Below are 17,977 nucleotides of genomic sequence, written 5' to 3'. Positions count from 1 at the left end.
TATTATAGTCTTAAGGGAATGTTTGAAAGTATGAACTCCAGTTTGACCAAATCACCAGAAATGAATGGCTAGCTAAATATAAATCTCTGCATTTCCTCCCCATTATAAATACCTGTGCAGTAGCTTACTGAGTCTTAAAAAGCCAGACATGAACAATGAAATAAGAAATAAAAAGCCTTTCAAAGTCACTTGTTCAAAGGATTGTAATCTGTATCAGACAGGTACACTTTAATTCTTATTTTCAGAGTCTTTGGAAGCTCCCTGTATGCTCAGTGTAGAGGTCAGATATGGGGTTTGTTCTTAGAGGGAAGGGTATGAAGAATTCAGATCTTTCTTAGGCTCTACAGGCACACTAGGTGCTATTCTATGAATCACATAATATTGCAGTTGCTGTGCAATGCAGAGCACCAGTTTTACCTCTGCTTACATGGTGACTGGATCAAGCTGTGACAACCAGCTGAAAAACAGCAAGGAAATGTCACAGCAAAGGATGATAATTTCACGTTGGTTTTTTTTGTTTTGTTTTGTTTTTTAAATCAAGATGTTTCATACCTGGTTAAAACAATATAGATTTTCAAGAAAAAATGTTAGGCAGCACAGAGCAGATGAAGCTCTTTTAAAAACCTATATAAATGCTTCTGATATCTGCTCATGATATGTGTTGCTGTAACATGGTGACAGACGTATTTGTTTCTGTGTAGGACACATCCAACTTCAAAGTTAGCCTTATATGACCCCTTTCTTCCTGAATGTATTTTTTACTATCAAAGCATCAACAAAGAAATGTGCATACAAAACCAAAGAAACATCATCATCGTAACTGTGTAAGTGCTGAAGTAACATTGAGACAGGATTCAGTTAGCCCCAATTTGTGTATATCTATAGAGCACTGCAGTTCATAACTATTATTCCTGTGCTCCACAGTGGTGGCAATAGAAACTTGGAATTAGGCCCAGTCCTCTTTGTTATCACTATAGGTAAGGACGATCTCCATAAAGTACCAGGTATTTGTACACCTGTGTTAAAAGTAGTGAATTAGAGGGAAAATATACTACCTTGCTTTTCTACCTACCTTCTTATACCTTGTTTTTAGCCAATCTAATTTCTTAAAAATCCATGCCCTTCTCTGAAGGAAATAATTTCTGCTTAACCAAAGGATGTCTCCCAGGAGTTTTGCGGTCTTTAATTTTAGTTGTTTCTCTGATTTTCAGCTGTTATTGTTGTGGAACAACATGGGTGATTCCAGCTTAAAAAGGTGGAACCCACAGGATCTTACCAGGTCCATATTGGGTACCTAAATATCAATGCATCTGCTTCTGTAGCTTTTTTTTTTTTTCTATTCATTTTTACTCAGCAACAAGAAATAGCCTTCAGGTTTCCCTGAAGTCTAAAGCGTATAAGCAATGAAGAGGTCAATTCACTTTTCTTGTCCTTAGGAAATTATAGTTACTAAAATACTCCATATTCATTGGAAATTGTGATGTTCTCTTCAGAAAGGAGATTTCTGAGTTTTATAATTATGCAAAAATGTAAACTTTTGTGGTTTTAAATTTTTTTCTTAAAGAAAGCAGGAACAATTAGTTTCCCTGAGGTATCCCACTGCTTTGGAGTCCTGGCTAATTAAGGCAGAGCTGAAGGGTCCTGCAACGAGAAGTAGAAATTTCTAACATGATGAAGGTTCAGATTTAAGTTGGGAACCTTAGAGTTTTGTGGGTTAGCAGCTAAGTTGTGGAAACTCTCAAAATCCTAGGATCCTTATTTCAAACTATTTTATAGGAGTTCTACAGCCAAGCATGGACCCTGAGAGCCCTCAGTAGAACTGTGCTTCCCAGCTCCCTAATGGGAAATACAGAAATCTTGGCATCCCTAACTTTAATGTGATCTTGGTGATGAATTTGTCTCAGAGCACAGAGCCTCCAGAGCCAGGAGGTGAGCAGGCAGGAAACAACACATGCGTCCAAAAAACCCCTTCTAATATTTTTGGCAGGAATAGTGGTTCCTGAAAAATTATGACATTTTTGAAAAAAAAAAATCAATAGTATGTCTCCAAGACTTCCATTTGTATTCCTAAATAATTGCTTTGAATTGCAAAAGCACATGATATCAAGGATTTTCTGATGGAGACACCTCTGCTCTCATTATTATGGCTGTGTTCATAAGCTGAGCAGGGATATAAATAGGGCTTTATTCACCCTAAATCCTCAGTAGGGATATATCTAAGACATGAAAATCTATCCCACAGGAAGAAGTCTTAGTCCTAATAGTATCAAAGGAGTACTGGTAGAACTATGTCTAAAAAAGTGGAATAAAACATGATTTAGGGTAAAAAATATGAAATGCACATGGTGTGTGACTCCGTTTCCAAGCTGTCTCAACTGTGTTTCTGCAGTAGTTTTCTGTAATGGTACTTGTGATGTGGAGGACTTAGTATTCTGAATTTGGTTTCATTTAAGATGGGAAGAAACCCCAAAATGCTGAAAATGCCAGTGAAGAAGAAAGGGCCTTAGGCTTCTGTGACAGTCCCACCTGGCTGTCCCAGTGGTGAGGACACTGGAAGCCTCAATCACTTGCCTTGGTGATCTGCAAAAGAGGCTGGCTGGGGAAAACAATGTTATGGAAAGACATTTGTGTTTGAAGGCCTCAGTTCCCTAAATACACAGATCTTTTCACTGTTCACCTTGTTTGGTCACTGTGGGATGGGGCTGTTTTTGCAAGGCCATGGTCCTGCCTGCCTCACCATCCCCTCATCTCCCAGCTTGCCCTCTCTCACCAAGCAGTCTGTCCAGGTGGCTCCCAGAGAGTCAATAAACTTTTTTTGGGGGAATTTGGAAGCTCTGAGACCCTGGCAAGTGCCTCTCTGGGTGTTTGTGGAGCAGACAGATGAGCTAGTAGTCGGGCATGTGCTAGTGTCTGCCACTAGGGAAGGAATCTCTAGGTTACTGTTTGGGTTCCCTTGGAACAGGAACCAAACTGTTTTTGTGGTATGTTTTACAGAATCATAGAAACATAGAATCATTTAGGTTGGTAAAGACCCTTAAGATCATAAAATCCAACCATTAACCTAACACTACAAAGTCTATCTCTAAGCCATGTTGCTAAGCACCACATCTACACATCTTTTAAATACCCCCAGGGACAGTGACTCAATCACTTCCCTGGGCAGCCTGTTCCAATGCCTGATAACTCTAGGCCATTCAGCCTCACCTCCATCCCCGGAAAGGTGATGGAGCAGTTCTATATAGAGATCATCTCCAGGCATGTAGAGGACAAGAAGGTTATCAGAAGTAGTCAACATGGATTCACCAAGGGAAGATCATGCTTGACCAACCTGATAGCCTTCTGTGATGGTGTGACTGGCTGGCTAGAGGAAGGGAGGGCAGGGGATGTCCTTTACCTGGACTTCAGTAAGGCATTTGACACTGTCTCCTATAACATCCTCATAGGTAAGCTTAGGAAGTGTGGGTTAGATGAGTGGACAGTTGAGGTCGATAGAGAACTGGCTGAACAACAGAGCTCAGAGGGTTGTGATCAACTGGGCAGAGTTTGGTTGGAGGCCCGTAACCAGTGGTGTTCCCCAGGGGTCTGTGCTGGGTCCAGTCCTGTTCAACATATTCATCAATGACCTGGATGATGGGTTAGAGTGTAACCTCAGCAAGTTCGCTGATGATACCAAGCTGGGAGGAGTGGTTGATACACCAGAAGGCTGTGCTGCCACCCAATGAGACCTGGACAGGCTGGAGAGCTGGGCTGAGGGGAACCTCTTGAAATTCAACAAGAACAAGTGCAAGGTCCTGCACCTGGGGAGGAACAACCCCGTGCACTGGTGCAGGTTGGGAGTTGACCTGCTGGAAAGTGGGTCTGCTGAGAAGGACCTGGGAGTGCTGGTGGACAGCAAGTTGACAATGAGCCAGCACCGTGCCCTTGTGGCCAAGAAGGCCAATGGTGTCCTGGGGTGCATTAGAAGGATTGCAGCCAGCAGATCAAGGGAAGGGATTGTCCCGCTCTGCTATGGGCTGGTGTGGCCTCACCTTGGGTACGGGGTGCAGTTTTGGTGACTCACCAGTGCCAAGTACAGGGAACAATTGCTTCCCTGGTCCTGCTGCCCACATTTTTTTCTGATACGGGCCAGGATGCTCTTGGCCTTCTTGGCCACCTGAGCACACTGCCGGCTCATATTCAGCCGGCTGTCAACCTACACCCCCAGGTCCTTTTCTGTGGGGCAGCTCTCCATCCACTCCTCCCCAAGCCTGTAGCATTGCACGGGTTTGTTGTGACCCAAGTGCAGTACCAGCACTTGGCCTTGTTGAATCTCATACAATTGACCTCAGCCCGTTGATCCAGCCTGTCCAGATCCCTCTGCAGAGCCTTTCTACCCTCCAGCAGTGTGTGTGACTGTTCACTCAACTCTTCCTTAGATTTTGGCTAACCCAGCTCATGCTAAGACCTGGTGTAGGAGCAGCACCTTTAGGTCAAAGCAAGAGCAATACCTAGGCAGGAGAGGTGGTCAGGAAGAGCTAAAAGGCCATTATGCAGCCATAATCACCTACAAATTTCTGTCTCTGGGCAGCCATTATTTTTGTCTGACAGTTTCCTCAGAATCCACTAACTTATGGAAATGGTATAGTCCAAACCTCCAAGCTGGACGGTATAAAACATCAGCTTACCCAAAAAGTTTTGTAAGTGGATCCAACTGCAGCTGAACTGCTGAGGCTTTCGTACTTCCCAGTATGCTACAGGGGATGCCTGCACCATGACAGAGTAGGAAGGATGAGCACTCTCACTGTCAGCTAGGTAACTAATGCTTTTCTTTTGCTTTTAGGTGCCGTACAAAGAGAAGAGGAGGCTGAGGGGAGACCTGATCGCTCTCTATCACCACCTGAAAGGAGGTTGTAGTGAGGTGGGGGTCGGTCTCTTCTCCCTAGTAACAAGCGATAGGACAAGAGGAAATGGCCTCAAACTGCACCAGGGGAAGTTTAGGTTGGATATTAGGAAAAACTTCTTCACCGAAAGGGTTGTCAGGCATTGGAACCGGCTGCCCAGGGAGGTGGTGGAGTCTCCATCCCTGAAGGTATTTAAAAGAAGGGTAGACATGATGCTTGAGGATATGGTTTAGTGGTGGACTTGGCAGTGATAGGTTAGAGGTTGGACTCAATGATCTTAAGGGTCTTTTCCAACCTTAATGATTCTATATGATATTAGAAGTTACAGGTTATAAGTTATGAAACCTTATTACTTGAATGGTGAATAAGTGAATTAACCTGATACACTAGTCTGGGTAAAAGGGGATTGAGCCCCTCTTTGTCATATTTTAAAAATTATATTTCTTAATGAGCTCATTAAATAAAGTTTAAAACATGGAGTATATTGTCCTGTAAGTTTGAGAGATCTGAATGGACCGTGAAAGGGTGCACTCAATCCCCTTGTCTAGATCATTGATAAAGATATTAAACAGAACTGGCCCCAAAACTGAGCCCTGGGGAACACCACTCGTGACTGGTTACCAACTGGATTTAGCTCCATTCACCACAACTCTCTGGGCTCAGCCAACCAGCCAGTTCTTTACTGAGTGAAGAGCACACCCATCCAAGCCATGAGCAGCCTGTTTCTCCAGGAGAATGCTGTGGGAGACAGTGTCCAAGGCTTTACTGAAGTCCAGGTAAAAAAAATTCCACAGCCTACCCCTCATCCACTAAGCAGGTCAGCTTGTCATAGAAGGAGATGAAGTTAGTCAAACAGGACTTGCCTTTTATAAATCCACGTTGTTTGGGCCTGATCACCTGGTTGTCCTGTGCATGTCATTTTGATATCAGAAAAACAATTGTGTTCTAACAAAAAAAAAATCATTAAGATTTTTCGTATCATCCCTGTATTTGTTTTCCTTCTTTAATGACATTTAAATAAAAGCAGCAAGAACAAATGGTAAATACAAATAAGGAAAACAGCAACAAATGAAAAATTCTAGTGAATTTCTAGGTTCATTAGTGTTCTCCAGGAACAACTTCCAGAAAGTATTTTTAAATACTTCTGGAGAACTTTAAGCAATTTTCTTGAAGTAGGATTTCTCTGAAAACAATTTATGTGGTGAGTGACACATGCTTACTCTACAGAACAGTTCCTGAATTTACTCAGTATCTGCTCACTTTAGAAACACATTTTCCACTGTCAGCCTTTCAAAACCAGGAGCACTGGCTTCCCCCTTATGCCTGATCTGATGTTCTCCGATCGTGGCTTGAAATTAAACATGCACGTGTATTGTTTTGTGAATTAAGTATATTTGAACCTGGCAAGGCATGATCAACTACAGGTGGAACTGCACCTTGATGTATTGCTTAGAGGCATGGAGAAGTATTCCATAGAGCTTTCTTCTGCATTCTCCAAAACACAGAATTTGGTCTACAAACACGTGTGGTTAGGAAAGTGTTCATGTGATGCCAAAACTTACTGTAAATTCTTATTCAACACCTTGGACATTGCTTACAGAGTCAAAATGTCCTTTACACTAACACCACAGTTCTATAAGTAGCTTTCTGCTAAGCTAGTGTTGACTTAACCCATTCCTGCCCCTTACACAGCCTATGCTTAAGCCCACTTTGGACTGTCATTGTGATAAACTGCAATCAAGATCTCATACAGCTGGAAAAAATTTGCCCCACACATTAGGGGGAACACTGTGTGTGGGCATATTTTTCAGCAGGATCTACAGAAAAAAGTTACACAGGTTTTTGTAAGGGACAAAGTGGCAGGGACTGCCGTGGCCCAAGACTTCTGATAAATTAAACTCCATACAGATTGGCAGTGAATATTGGCCTCTAATATGATTATAAACTATTCCACCATCAAAGCCCAATTTTCTAAGGCAGAAGTAGCAACGTTAGTGGGGATATAATCCCCTTTACACATTTCAAATAACATTTATATGTCCCTGGAGGAAGATTGATTGTCACCCCTGTAAGTGTCAGGGTGTTGGCTGAGCATCACAGCTCTGTGTTCCTCTCACCCCCAGCCCCAGCAGTGCTGGGAATGCACATGCCAGGGCCCCTCAGCTTTGCAGAGTGGCCCAGAAGGGTATTTATTCTTCTGTAGGCTTCAAAAACAGGAAGTGGCATTTCAAGTAATTACAGATTTACTGTGAGCCCATGGCTGGTCCCTCTGCATTGTCCCTGCTTTCCTGTTTGAGCTTGGAGGAAGTGGCCAGAGGGATGGGGGAAGGGAGATTTCCCTGCAATGCTTCTCTAACTGCAGCCTACATTACTTAGGGGAAGAGTGATGAAAACATATTCAAACCCTCGCCAAAGGCTCACAAGAAATATTTGACATCTCACCTATAACAACAAGCAGGAGTTAAAGGTTAAATCACATACAACCCAAGCGTTTGGGAAAAGGATATGTTTATGTCATCAGCTTTTATCAGGTTGTAAAGGAACAGTGTATGACAGCAGAACCGGCTCTGAGCTGTCAGGAAAATACCCTGTGGCTTACTGCAACTATGTGTGGACATGAAAAGTGGCAATTGGTTCTATATGTTTATATTTTCATATCCAAATGCCCTTTTCAACTCTGTCACCATTCAGATGGTTAAATGGGGAGTGCACAGGGTGGACACCACTGGCTACTTTCTTTGCATGTGTGCATGCATACATGTTATTACACAAATACCCTGCTTTCTCATGCAGTATCACTTCTTGTGGGGAACTGTCAGTAAGGAATTAGACAAACAGCATTTCCCATTGCTCTCATGTAATTTATGGAGCTAAAGAATCCAAACTAGAAATGTGTTTTCTATGATAATGTATTTATATTCTGCAAACTGAGTCAAGGAAATACTATATTTGTTGCTAAGTGCTGAAACACTGCAGAGGCTACTTCAGTCTATATAATGCTAGTATTTTGGTGGTTGTAGTTCAGGAGAAGTGATTCTGCTGGCTGTTGCTGTTTATGTCTGCTGAAAGAACAGCTGAATTTGGGATGATCTGCTCCATGAACTCAGACAAGGTTCTTTCTCATTCAATTTCTGGTCATATTCAGTGGGAATTTACTGGACAAACATTGATCCTCAAGAGAGAAAATTAGTCTTACCCAGGGTAATGAATATAATTTTTATGTTGTTACAGTTTTCTCTTGGTATATAATGCTCAGCCATTACAGTCATGGAGGACCTGAGAGGTGCCCGAGGACTGGAGGAAAGCAAATGTCACTCCAGTCTTTAAAAAGGGTAAGAAGGAAGACCTGGGAATCTATAGGCCATTCAGCCTCACCTGCATGCCCGGAAAGGTGGTGGAGCAGTTCTATCTGGAGGTCATCTCCAGGCATGTTAGAGGAAAGAAGGTTATCAAAATTAGTAAACATGGATTCACCAAGGGGAATTCTGTGATTCTGTTACCTAGCTGGGATCTAACTCATCTAGCTTTAGCAGTTTAGAGCAGGTACTCAGAATTAGTTGTTTCCTTTACTGACACTGTAAAGGCACAGAAGCTGTTAGAAGAAAATTCACCTTACATGCCTTTTTAGATGGATAGATCACTGATTATAAAAGGGAAGCTATATAAATAATTTATCCTAAAGTTCTAATTTTATATGGCTAATGCTAAGTGAGTAGAATCACAGAATGAGAGAAACACAGACTCACAGACTGGCGGGGGTTGGAAGGGACCTCTGGAGATCATCTTGTCCAACCCCCCTGCTTGAGCAGGCACACCCACAGAAGGGGGCACAGGAACGCATCCAGGCAGGGCTTGAATGTCTCCAGGGAAGGGACTCCACAGCGTCCCTGGGCAGCCTGTGCCACTGCTCTGGCACCCTCACAGGAAAGGAGTTTTTTCTCATGTTTAGCTGGAACTTCCTGTGTTCCACCTTGTGCCCATTGCCCCTGGTCCTGTCGTTGGGCACCACTGAAAAGAGCCTGGCCCCATCCTCTTGACACCCACCCTTTAGGTATTTATAAGCATTGATGAGATACCCCCTTAGCCTTCTCTTCTCATAGTTAGAACAGAATTTCCTAGATTTTGCAGAAATAAAATTTAAAATAACTTTTGGACAAGAATTAAAGGCCAGTATTTGTCCTCTGTGAATGTGCCCCATTCATTAAGGAAAAATGCACTAGTGCATAATCATTCATAGTACTCAGTATTATATGCCAACAAGTTGTAGCATGAATACAAACACTGTTCTGACAGGGAAAGAGTGACTTTTCGGAAATTTTCCTCTTAGAATTGGTGAAGCTGCCAATAACACCTGCAGAAAACAAAATATAGAACAATATATCATATTAGTGTTGCGGCATAGGCTTTCCTATTCATGTTCTGATCAGGCTAGAGGTTATCAATGTTTACTTAGTTGTGTGTATTAGACAATATGCATCGATATACAGACATTGTGCCAGTAGTCCTCATTTGTAAAATGAAACAGTCTGGAAGTTATTCTAGGATGCTTGATTATTTTATCTTCAGAGAAATCCTTCCTCAATGTGGTGTTGTGTTCCTCTGTTCACTGTTAAAAATATTTTGCCTTAATGATTTTCTCTTTCCTGCACTTAAGCAACTGTGGTTTGAGTCTCAAAGGTCAGAGGCAAAGACGGAGGCACCACTGAACTTAAAGACTAGATCCAGATGCTGAAAAGAAGGAATGAAGATGGTTGATCTGTAGTCTACACATTGTTCTTTCCCTATGTTAATCTCTTCCTCCTTATGCCCACTGGGCCAGCTCTTCAGTTGTGTGTTTGAGTGCATGGGCGTCTATATGTTACCATGGCATCAATTGTTACCATGTGCTGATGACAATGAAGCCTCCCAACAGAGCTGGGGAATCTGTGTTTTTGAGGCTGGCACTTCAATTTTCCTCTCTCATACCTCTTCTGAATTTCTCCCTTGTTGCTTTAATCTCTTATTTTTCTGTCCCTTCAATGGAAGAGACTGAGGTAGCATCTCCATACTGCACAGTGTAAAATTTAGGTTGCTCACCTGAAAAGCAAGAAATCAAAACCTTCTCCAAGATGGACAGAGGAGATGTGAATCTGTTATTCTATACCCTGAGTGCTGCTTTAACCACTGGACTTACATGGTGTGGAAGAAGGAGAGGAAGAGAGGGTCAGCTGGTAGGAGGTTCTGAAAGACAATGTTTTAGCAGTTATGCAAAGATCAAACCTGAAATCAGCAAACCAATGTATCTGTTATCAGAACAGACCCCTTAGTTGTGTAGGCAAGACCTCCACCTTTTTCACTATATTCTTTTGGCTAAAATCACAAACTGACCTTCCATCATCCTTCATTCTAGGTGTTAACATTGCAGTTGTGTTTTATTCCTTTCATCTGCTAATTAATCTTTTATGCCCACTCAAAGGAAATGGAAGCAGGGTGAGGGAGCATGACAAAGGACACTGCTGTCAGCAGACTCTAATCGGTGGAGGCTGGCACTTAGTGGATGAGAGATGTTGGCTAGGCTCAAACTATTCCTGCATGTACCACTCTCTTCACTGGTTACCCTGAGTTTCCTTCTTTGCTCCGAGAGTCCTTGATAAATATTTTACAGGGCCAAGAAAGGAACTGGAATCAAATACATCAGTTTTGCCTCTGGATTGGGAGGAGTTGGTATCAGGTTAAGAGAATAAGCATGAATTGAACTTCATGGGCAATGTGTGCCAGTGATCTTAATAGAAATGTGCTTCTACCCACCAGCTATGGATTTGGCTGTACATGATCTGTTGGTATATTTTCAGTGGAAATACTAATTCTCATATACCAAAGTATAGAGTGTACTGTCATAATTGAAATATGTTACTCAAGTGGAAGTTCTATGCCATCACATTTTCCTCAGTTGTAATTTTATATCTATTGTTAAATGAAGTGTCAGTGCCATCTAAAATCTATATTGAGGAAACCATGTGAAATAAACCGCTACTTTTTTCCCAATCAATTTTTTTAACAGATTGCTGCTATTTAAAAATAAAAGTTCTTCAATTTTTTTGTATGGCTGCCACTTGAAACTATTTTCTTAACATGCTCCATTTAGAAAAGTGGAGTGCATGTCTCTACTTTGTGAGTGCTGTCACAGCCAGTTGCACAAATATTACTCCTCACAAGAATATCTTTAAACCTGTATTACGGAAAGTGTTACTATATTCAAGCTCTCATCTTTGATGGGATACAGACATCAACTACTCTGTCGCTTGAACTGTGACCTTAAACAGCCAGGCTTTTTCCTTCCCCATGGGAATCATGTGATTGCACTCTCAGCGGATAATTTTTCCTGGATTCTTTTATGGTATTTCCTACCCAGGAAAACCATCCTGTTATCTCAGTTTAAAAGATTACTGATGAGCATTTTCATGTTGTTGGTGTTTTTTTTTTTTTTAAATGTATATGTCTCTTCCCTTTCATCGTTTATCTAAAAATACATGTTTTAGAATAAGCAAGAAAGGATCACAGATGTATTTTTTTTTCACACAGGAGAGAAAATAAGCAGTGGTAAGTATGATAATGCAGCTATTAGCCCAGAAACTTCATTGTAATATAAAAAGAAAACTACTTAAACAACAGATTTGGCATTTTTCACCAAAACGGAAAAAAGTCACAATTTAAAGTCATCACAGAAATTGTTCCATTGTCTCAGATTGTGAATTCCAATAGGAAACAATTTGCAGGAAGAGTTTGTGTTCTTTCATTCTTGCAGTTCCTCACAAGGGCACAGCTAACAAGCCTTCATAGGTTTGTATCTTTATATTTCTGCAGTTACATTTTCTTAAGAAAAGCCTTCAAGGTCTCATGGGGTATGTGAAGTTCTTGGAAACAAAAGCATTATAAACTGAATACTGCTACAGTTACTTTGATTTGTAACTGAAGTAATCCTGAATTTATGCCACTGTATCTGATAAAAGAATCTGACCCCACATCACTCACAGTTGTTGTGCTACAGGAAGCAGGCTGCCTTATTGTTGAATGAAAATCAGTGGCGATGCCAATTCGGATTTTGTCTGAAAAAAAACCAGGGATTTTTTTTGTATGCAGAGACATAGTCCATTCATCATACATATAGTCTACTTTTCGATGACTTTTCAATGACTTTTCAATTGCATGTGTTTATAAAGAAGTGCATCTTCCCTCAATTGAAAAAAAAAATCAGCTGTATGAGTCAATATTTCTGTATATGAACAAAAAAGGCATCCAAAAATCTAAATTCCGGTTTAAGCTAATTTGTAGTTCTGAGAATATGTATTGACTACTTTTTCATTGCTTGCAAAACTGATTATTAAGTGAGTAGCTGCTGACATACATAAGCAAAATCAAACCATTCATTCCTGGCTTAGCTTTCAGACACCAAGAGTGGTTAAAACATGAAAGAAAGTTTCTCTTAAAAGATTTTCCATTGTGACATCCACAAAAGACTGCTTTCTCCTATGTTTTTCCCCTGTGGATTATGATTACTTATGTTTCTAGGCATCTGACTGTGAATCCAAGATCCTAGGACACTTACAAGTCCTAAACTGAGTGACTTCATATTCTTCTTTCATGCCTTTTCAATTCTTTCACTATAGTCAGTCTCTAATTAAGCTCCAGGGAAAATGAAGATGCTTTTAAGAGTGGTAGTAAATTTACCTCACCAAATCTCAGTGAAGTAATGATACAGGTGGGGTGGGACGATTTTGCCATTACTGGAAAAGTAACAGGAGTCACTTGGTAATGTAACTTTTTATTTAAGCAAATGCGCTTTTTCACTTACTAATGACCTGTCCTGAATGATCAGAAGATGAGAACTAGTAACTAGTTATCCTTTAACTCAAATAGTACAGAACTTTGTTTTTAGCAGTGAAGGTTCTGAATATGATATACATACAATATGCTAGTACAGTATAAAATGTATTTGTTATACACCAACTATTCACTAAAATTCTCTTCCATTTCTCAAGATGTATAACAAGAAATTTTTCAAAAGGCAGAGGATTGGTGAAATTTCCCATGTTTTCAAAACTAGGACAAAAGGCAAAAAATAGTCTTCATTTTTTTATCAAAGTACACCATTTTCTAAACTACAGCTACAGTGTCCAAAGGCTCTACCTTTGATACTTATATGGAGTATGAAGAATATGCCCCTTAACTAGTTCCAGCCAAAAATTCACAGATGATTTTGATTTTCCAAGAGAAATTTAGAAAGCAATAAATGGTTCAAGAATCCTGTTTTCACAAGCCTGGAGTTGAAGTCATTTTTCCATGTACTATAAGCCTGGACAGATTGAATCTTTCATGATGTACCACACTCTCACACACAAGTCTCTGATCTTACAGGAAGGTTTTCTGCTCCGCATATTTCACCACATCTTTTGAACAAGGGAAATAAATTGAGCTTCTTCAATTTTTCACTATAATTCCTTGAATCACTATTACAGGTCTAGCTGAAAAATTTCCAAGTTGTCATCTTCCTTATTATAAGAAAGTATTGATACCGGATCTGGTAAGATTATTACAATGAGAGGATCTGTAATTTCTGTATGAAATTACTCCCACCTTCACTTTTCCCGCTAATGCATCTGAGAATCGCATTTAGCTCCTTGCACAGGCAGCATATGTTCAAATATGCTTTTTAGTGTTGCAGCTTTCCAGGATACAATCTCCCACTCTAACAGTGTGCCTTGCAGCCTGTGTTTCTGAGTATATGGCATAGCATTTAGCTGCGTTAATTGTAATAGTTAGTTAGTGATGTTGTGGAAATGAACATACCTTACAAAGTCACCCAGGCCAGACTATATAGCTGATTAGTTCACATCTCATTTACCTCTCCAGTGAATTATACTGATAAAAGCCAATATTGCTAGTAATTTATATATTTTTGTCAAATTTTAATTTGAACTGATCCCATTAGAAACACACATTTCCATTTCACAGATACTTTTTCTGATATACCAGCTACCCAGGGCTTCCATAAGCCAAAAGGTTTTGCATTCACTGTGTTGTAACATTGTCATAATTTTCTGATGGAATGGTCTTTCCATGGTCTTGCCTGTGGTTGATATTAGCTGGCCATTTTGCAAGTATACAAAAATGCAGTTTGCAGAGTGTTTAAGACCCTCTCAAGTCTTTTTGGAATAAAAATTATGCAATTTTGACTGGAAGATGAACTGATTCAAAATTTAACTTCACTCCAAGCTCAATACAAAAACATTGATTTATAAATTACTCTGTTGGTGGCCATCACCAGTTAATATGTTCAATAGTTTTGCCATATTTGTAGTAATTGGCTGCGGCTTTTTGTCTGGTAAGTTCAAGTAATTTAATCTTTTTGTCTTTAATTTTAATGGCCATGGAGTTTCAGTGTTTTCTTTAAGTTCCTTTTCCCTTTATCTGTGTTTTTATCCAGTATTATTCTTTCTGAATGCCCAGTGTTTTCCATACCCACATGCATACTGAACTGTTACAAATATCTTTATTCTTCTTGATGTTGTTTTTTATAATTACAGCCACCTTCAGTAATGACAGTCAGTTGGAGCATCTAGGAAAGCCTTCTTTACCATTTTCTAATTACCTTTCACATTTTTTCTGGTATCCCAAAGAGGGTTTGAAGGATTCCTGATCAGTATTTTTTCTGGTCATTAAACTGAACTGCTTCAGTCCCAGGATTTCTACAGATCCCCTTGTGGTGCAGGACATATTTTCTTCTTTTTCATTAGTTATGAGCTGCAGAAAAAGGCAAAGAGTGCCTTCCCATAAATACTTAGTAACTGGCTAGAACTACAGGAGGGATATCTGCAAGGTTGCTGTTAGTATTATAGACCTTATAGATGCTTAATGTCTTCTCAAGTACTCAAAATTAAACTGATCTCCAAATGACAAATTAAGAAAGAATTTCCACCCATATTGGATTGGCAGAAACCACTGTATTTTTTTGAGGCCAGTAAGATATGGAATAGGTGATGTAGGCATTTTGGTGGAGCATGCTTATCTAATTCAAGGATATGGTTGCTGTGACACTGGAGAGACCACGCAGCAGCAGAGGTAATTCCTTCCATTTAATTATACTTAAATATGTCTTTCTATTCAATTTTTAATTCAGCTTTGAGAGACTGGATCTTTTAAAGCATCCAGTATGTATACTAATCAGAACTGTAATCTGTATGGGGAAAACATCAGTATAATTACATCTACTTGATCTACTTGTACTTACACAGCACCCAAACTTCCTAAATTGACATTCTGTAGATGGACACATTTTTTCCTGAATGTTTTAGCAAGTAAGGGAACTGCTATTTCTATTTCCTCAGCCTATTCAATAGATTATTACATTGTCTTAGCATTATCCCATTTTGTGATTTATATTTTAATACATGAATTAGTAAATAATCAAGGTCCAGTCTTTCTGAATCATTTGTAACTCTAAAATATATAATATCCCCACTGTCTTTCTTAAATAGTCTGTAACCAATGAGTTTAATATTCAGTCATGTGAGTTACACCACTGCAGTTGAATAATACCAGCTAGCTCAAATTTCTTTTCCTAAATATGTATTTCCAATTCCCCTGATTCTCAGAATGGTTATAGGAACAAAGATTGTTTTTCTCATCTCAGTTCTTGATGTTTCAGTCCTTTTATGCCTGTTCATATGTACTTGCAATTTCTTCTGCACAGACTAGTTGTCACCTAGGTTGTAATTCCTTTTTACAGAGGTGAAAGTAGTCGAAAAGCCATACATTCTATCTTCCTAGAAAAAAAGCCCCTGGTATCTATGTTTTTCTGAAGTAGTTTCCCTGAAATAGAGATAATTCTCATTTATATTACATGCAGAAATGACCCTGTTGCACAGGTAACTTCAGCAGAGAATTAAACATAGGTAGGTATGTGTACCTATGTTTAATGTATACCTATGCCTAACCTCTGAGTATGGATATTTTGATATATGGTAGGTAGTATTCACCTGGTGCAAAGAAGCAACCTCCCTCCTGGATATAGGCAAGTGGTAAATAAGACTTCCAATTTATGCCTGGAATAGATGAAGTAGGGACCTCCTGCAAAACCAAAATGTTATAGTAACAAGAAGGCAAATGTGTCTTAAAATAGCCAGACTGATGAAAGGGATTAACAATAGCCTTTTCCCACCTGATTTTCGGAGAAATGTAGTTCAAATGTAGCCATCTGGCCTGCTCAGCCATGTTTCAGGTCTCTTGGCTGTTAAACTGATATTTTCAAGTATTGTTCCAAATGAGGATTCAGAAATTACTATTTTTGAATAACGCAGAGTGGGAGAAGCTGACTTAGTCATAAGGAGCTGGTGGAGGGCATCAGGTGCTGTATTATCTTTGAAAGACCAACAGAGTAAGTTTCTTAAAAGTAGTAACTTTTATACTTTTGATGTATTCAGAAACTCTAGCTATGCTTTCCACTTCTTGCTGACCTAATAAAAAGGCTGTGCTTTTACAGAGCCATATCATTCCTTTCTGAGCAAGAATGTCACATGTGGGATATGCTATCACTGAGGAGGTTTAACACTTTGGGGAAGAGGACTTTTTTCTTCCTACTTGTAGGTGAGGTTAATGAAAGCTCTTGTGCTCCTTGGTTTCCTTCACAGGCTCATTCCATAGGGGCTGGTGTTGAATTCTGAACCCTTTCTATATGTGTTATGAATGTAGATATAAGCAATGCTGCAACAAAACTTAAATTCCTCCCACAAACCTCCTCATGAAGGAAATAATCTTTGATTTGGTGCATGCCAATCATGTGTATGTTAAAAATGAAGATACATGCAAAGATGAAACTCAGATTATCCCACAGTAGGGATTCCGAAGCTGGTGTTGAACACAGGAAAGAGGTCCTTTGTGGTAATATTGCACAGACTGCAGGTCCAGGGAGGCAGAGTGCATGTGTGTGCATGGCAGAGATGATGATGACATGCATTTTGTCTTTTACAGAATCCTATGCAGGAGTTCTCCAAGCACTGCAACTGTAGCAGTCAGCAGCAGCAAAATAAAAATGTCTTTCTGGTCAACAACAAAAGCAACATGGGTGTTATCTTTTTCGCTGTTCCTGCATAAATGGAAAGGGGAAGAAATGGGATGTGAAACAAATTCTGCAGCAAAAATTAAGAACACCTTGTGCACATAACTGCATTTAAGGACGATATTTATACAATACAAAAGTACAACACTCTCCTCTGTGAACACATTGCCGTATGGAAAGTTCTGTTACCTTCAGGAGGAAGATCTCTGGGGCATGTATTAGCTGTGAGGGGGAGAAATGGAGCTCTAATGGATCACATACACAGGATGTTAGAACAAGCCTATGATTGGAACTAGGGCTGAGGGCTGAGGATCAAAACATCATTTTATTTTGTGCCAGGTGGACCCCAGACATCTACATACTTATCAGGAGAGCCAAAGCATTTGTAGATGTGCTTCCTATTTCCTTCTGTCAAGGATAAAGATTATTACTTGAAGGAAGAGTTTATAGGAGCCCCTAGTAAGAGAGTTCAACAGTGTTTCCTTGGTCTTGGAGGTTATTCTTATACAGAGGTGTATTGAAGGTCAACCCTTCTTTGTTCTGTATGCATACATGTGTGGCTTTAAAAGCAGGCTTTTCTGCTTTGCTTTCCAAAGTAATAGTATCCTTGTGATACAGATGGGATTGCTGTACATGAGCCCACTATTGTTTAACAAGGCCTCTTTCTTGCAGAGGCCATGCATAATCTTTAAGAAAAAAATTTATTTTGAAACTACCCTTTAATTCAGTTGAGTAACAGCTACATTTGACCAGAGCTTAGTTAAGTTGTGATAACTTCGTAAATCCAGCTGGACTGAGTTGTCCTTCCTATGTGAATGTTATCACAAGCCTGTATGAAATTTCTTCTCCTTGCTTTCATGCTTTGTTAAAAAAAAAAGAAGCTAAATGTAATTACAGTAATTTTCTTCAGTCAAGGATCAGGTCCTGGTTCCCTCACTCTTGCTGAGTGGTATCTTTATACTACAAATTTTATTGCTAATATTGAAGAAATAAAGTAAAAATA

The sequence above is a fragment of the Phalacrocorax aristotelis genome, chromosome Z (assembly GCF_949628215.1).
Source record: "Phalacrocorax aristotelis chromosome Z, bGulAri2.1, whole genome shotgun sequence".
Taxonomy (NCBI): Eukaryota; Metazoa; Chordata; class Aves; order Suliformes; family Phalacrocoracidae; genus Phalacrocorax; species Phalacrocorax aristotelis.
The sequence above is the reverse complement of the archived record's forward strand: the minus strand, read 5'-3'. Positions refer to the sequence as shown.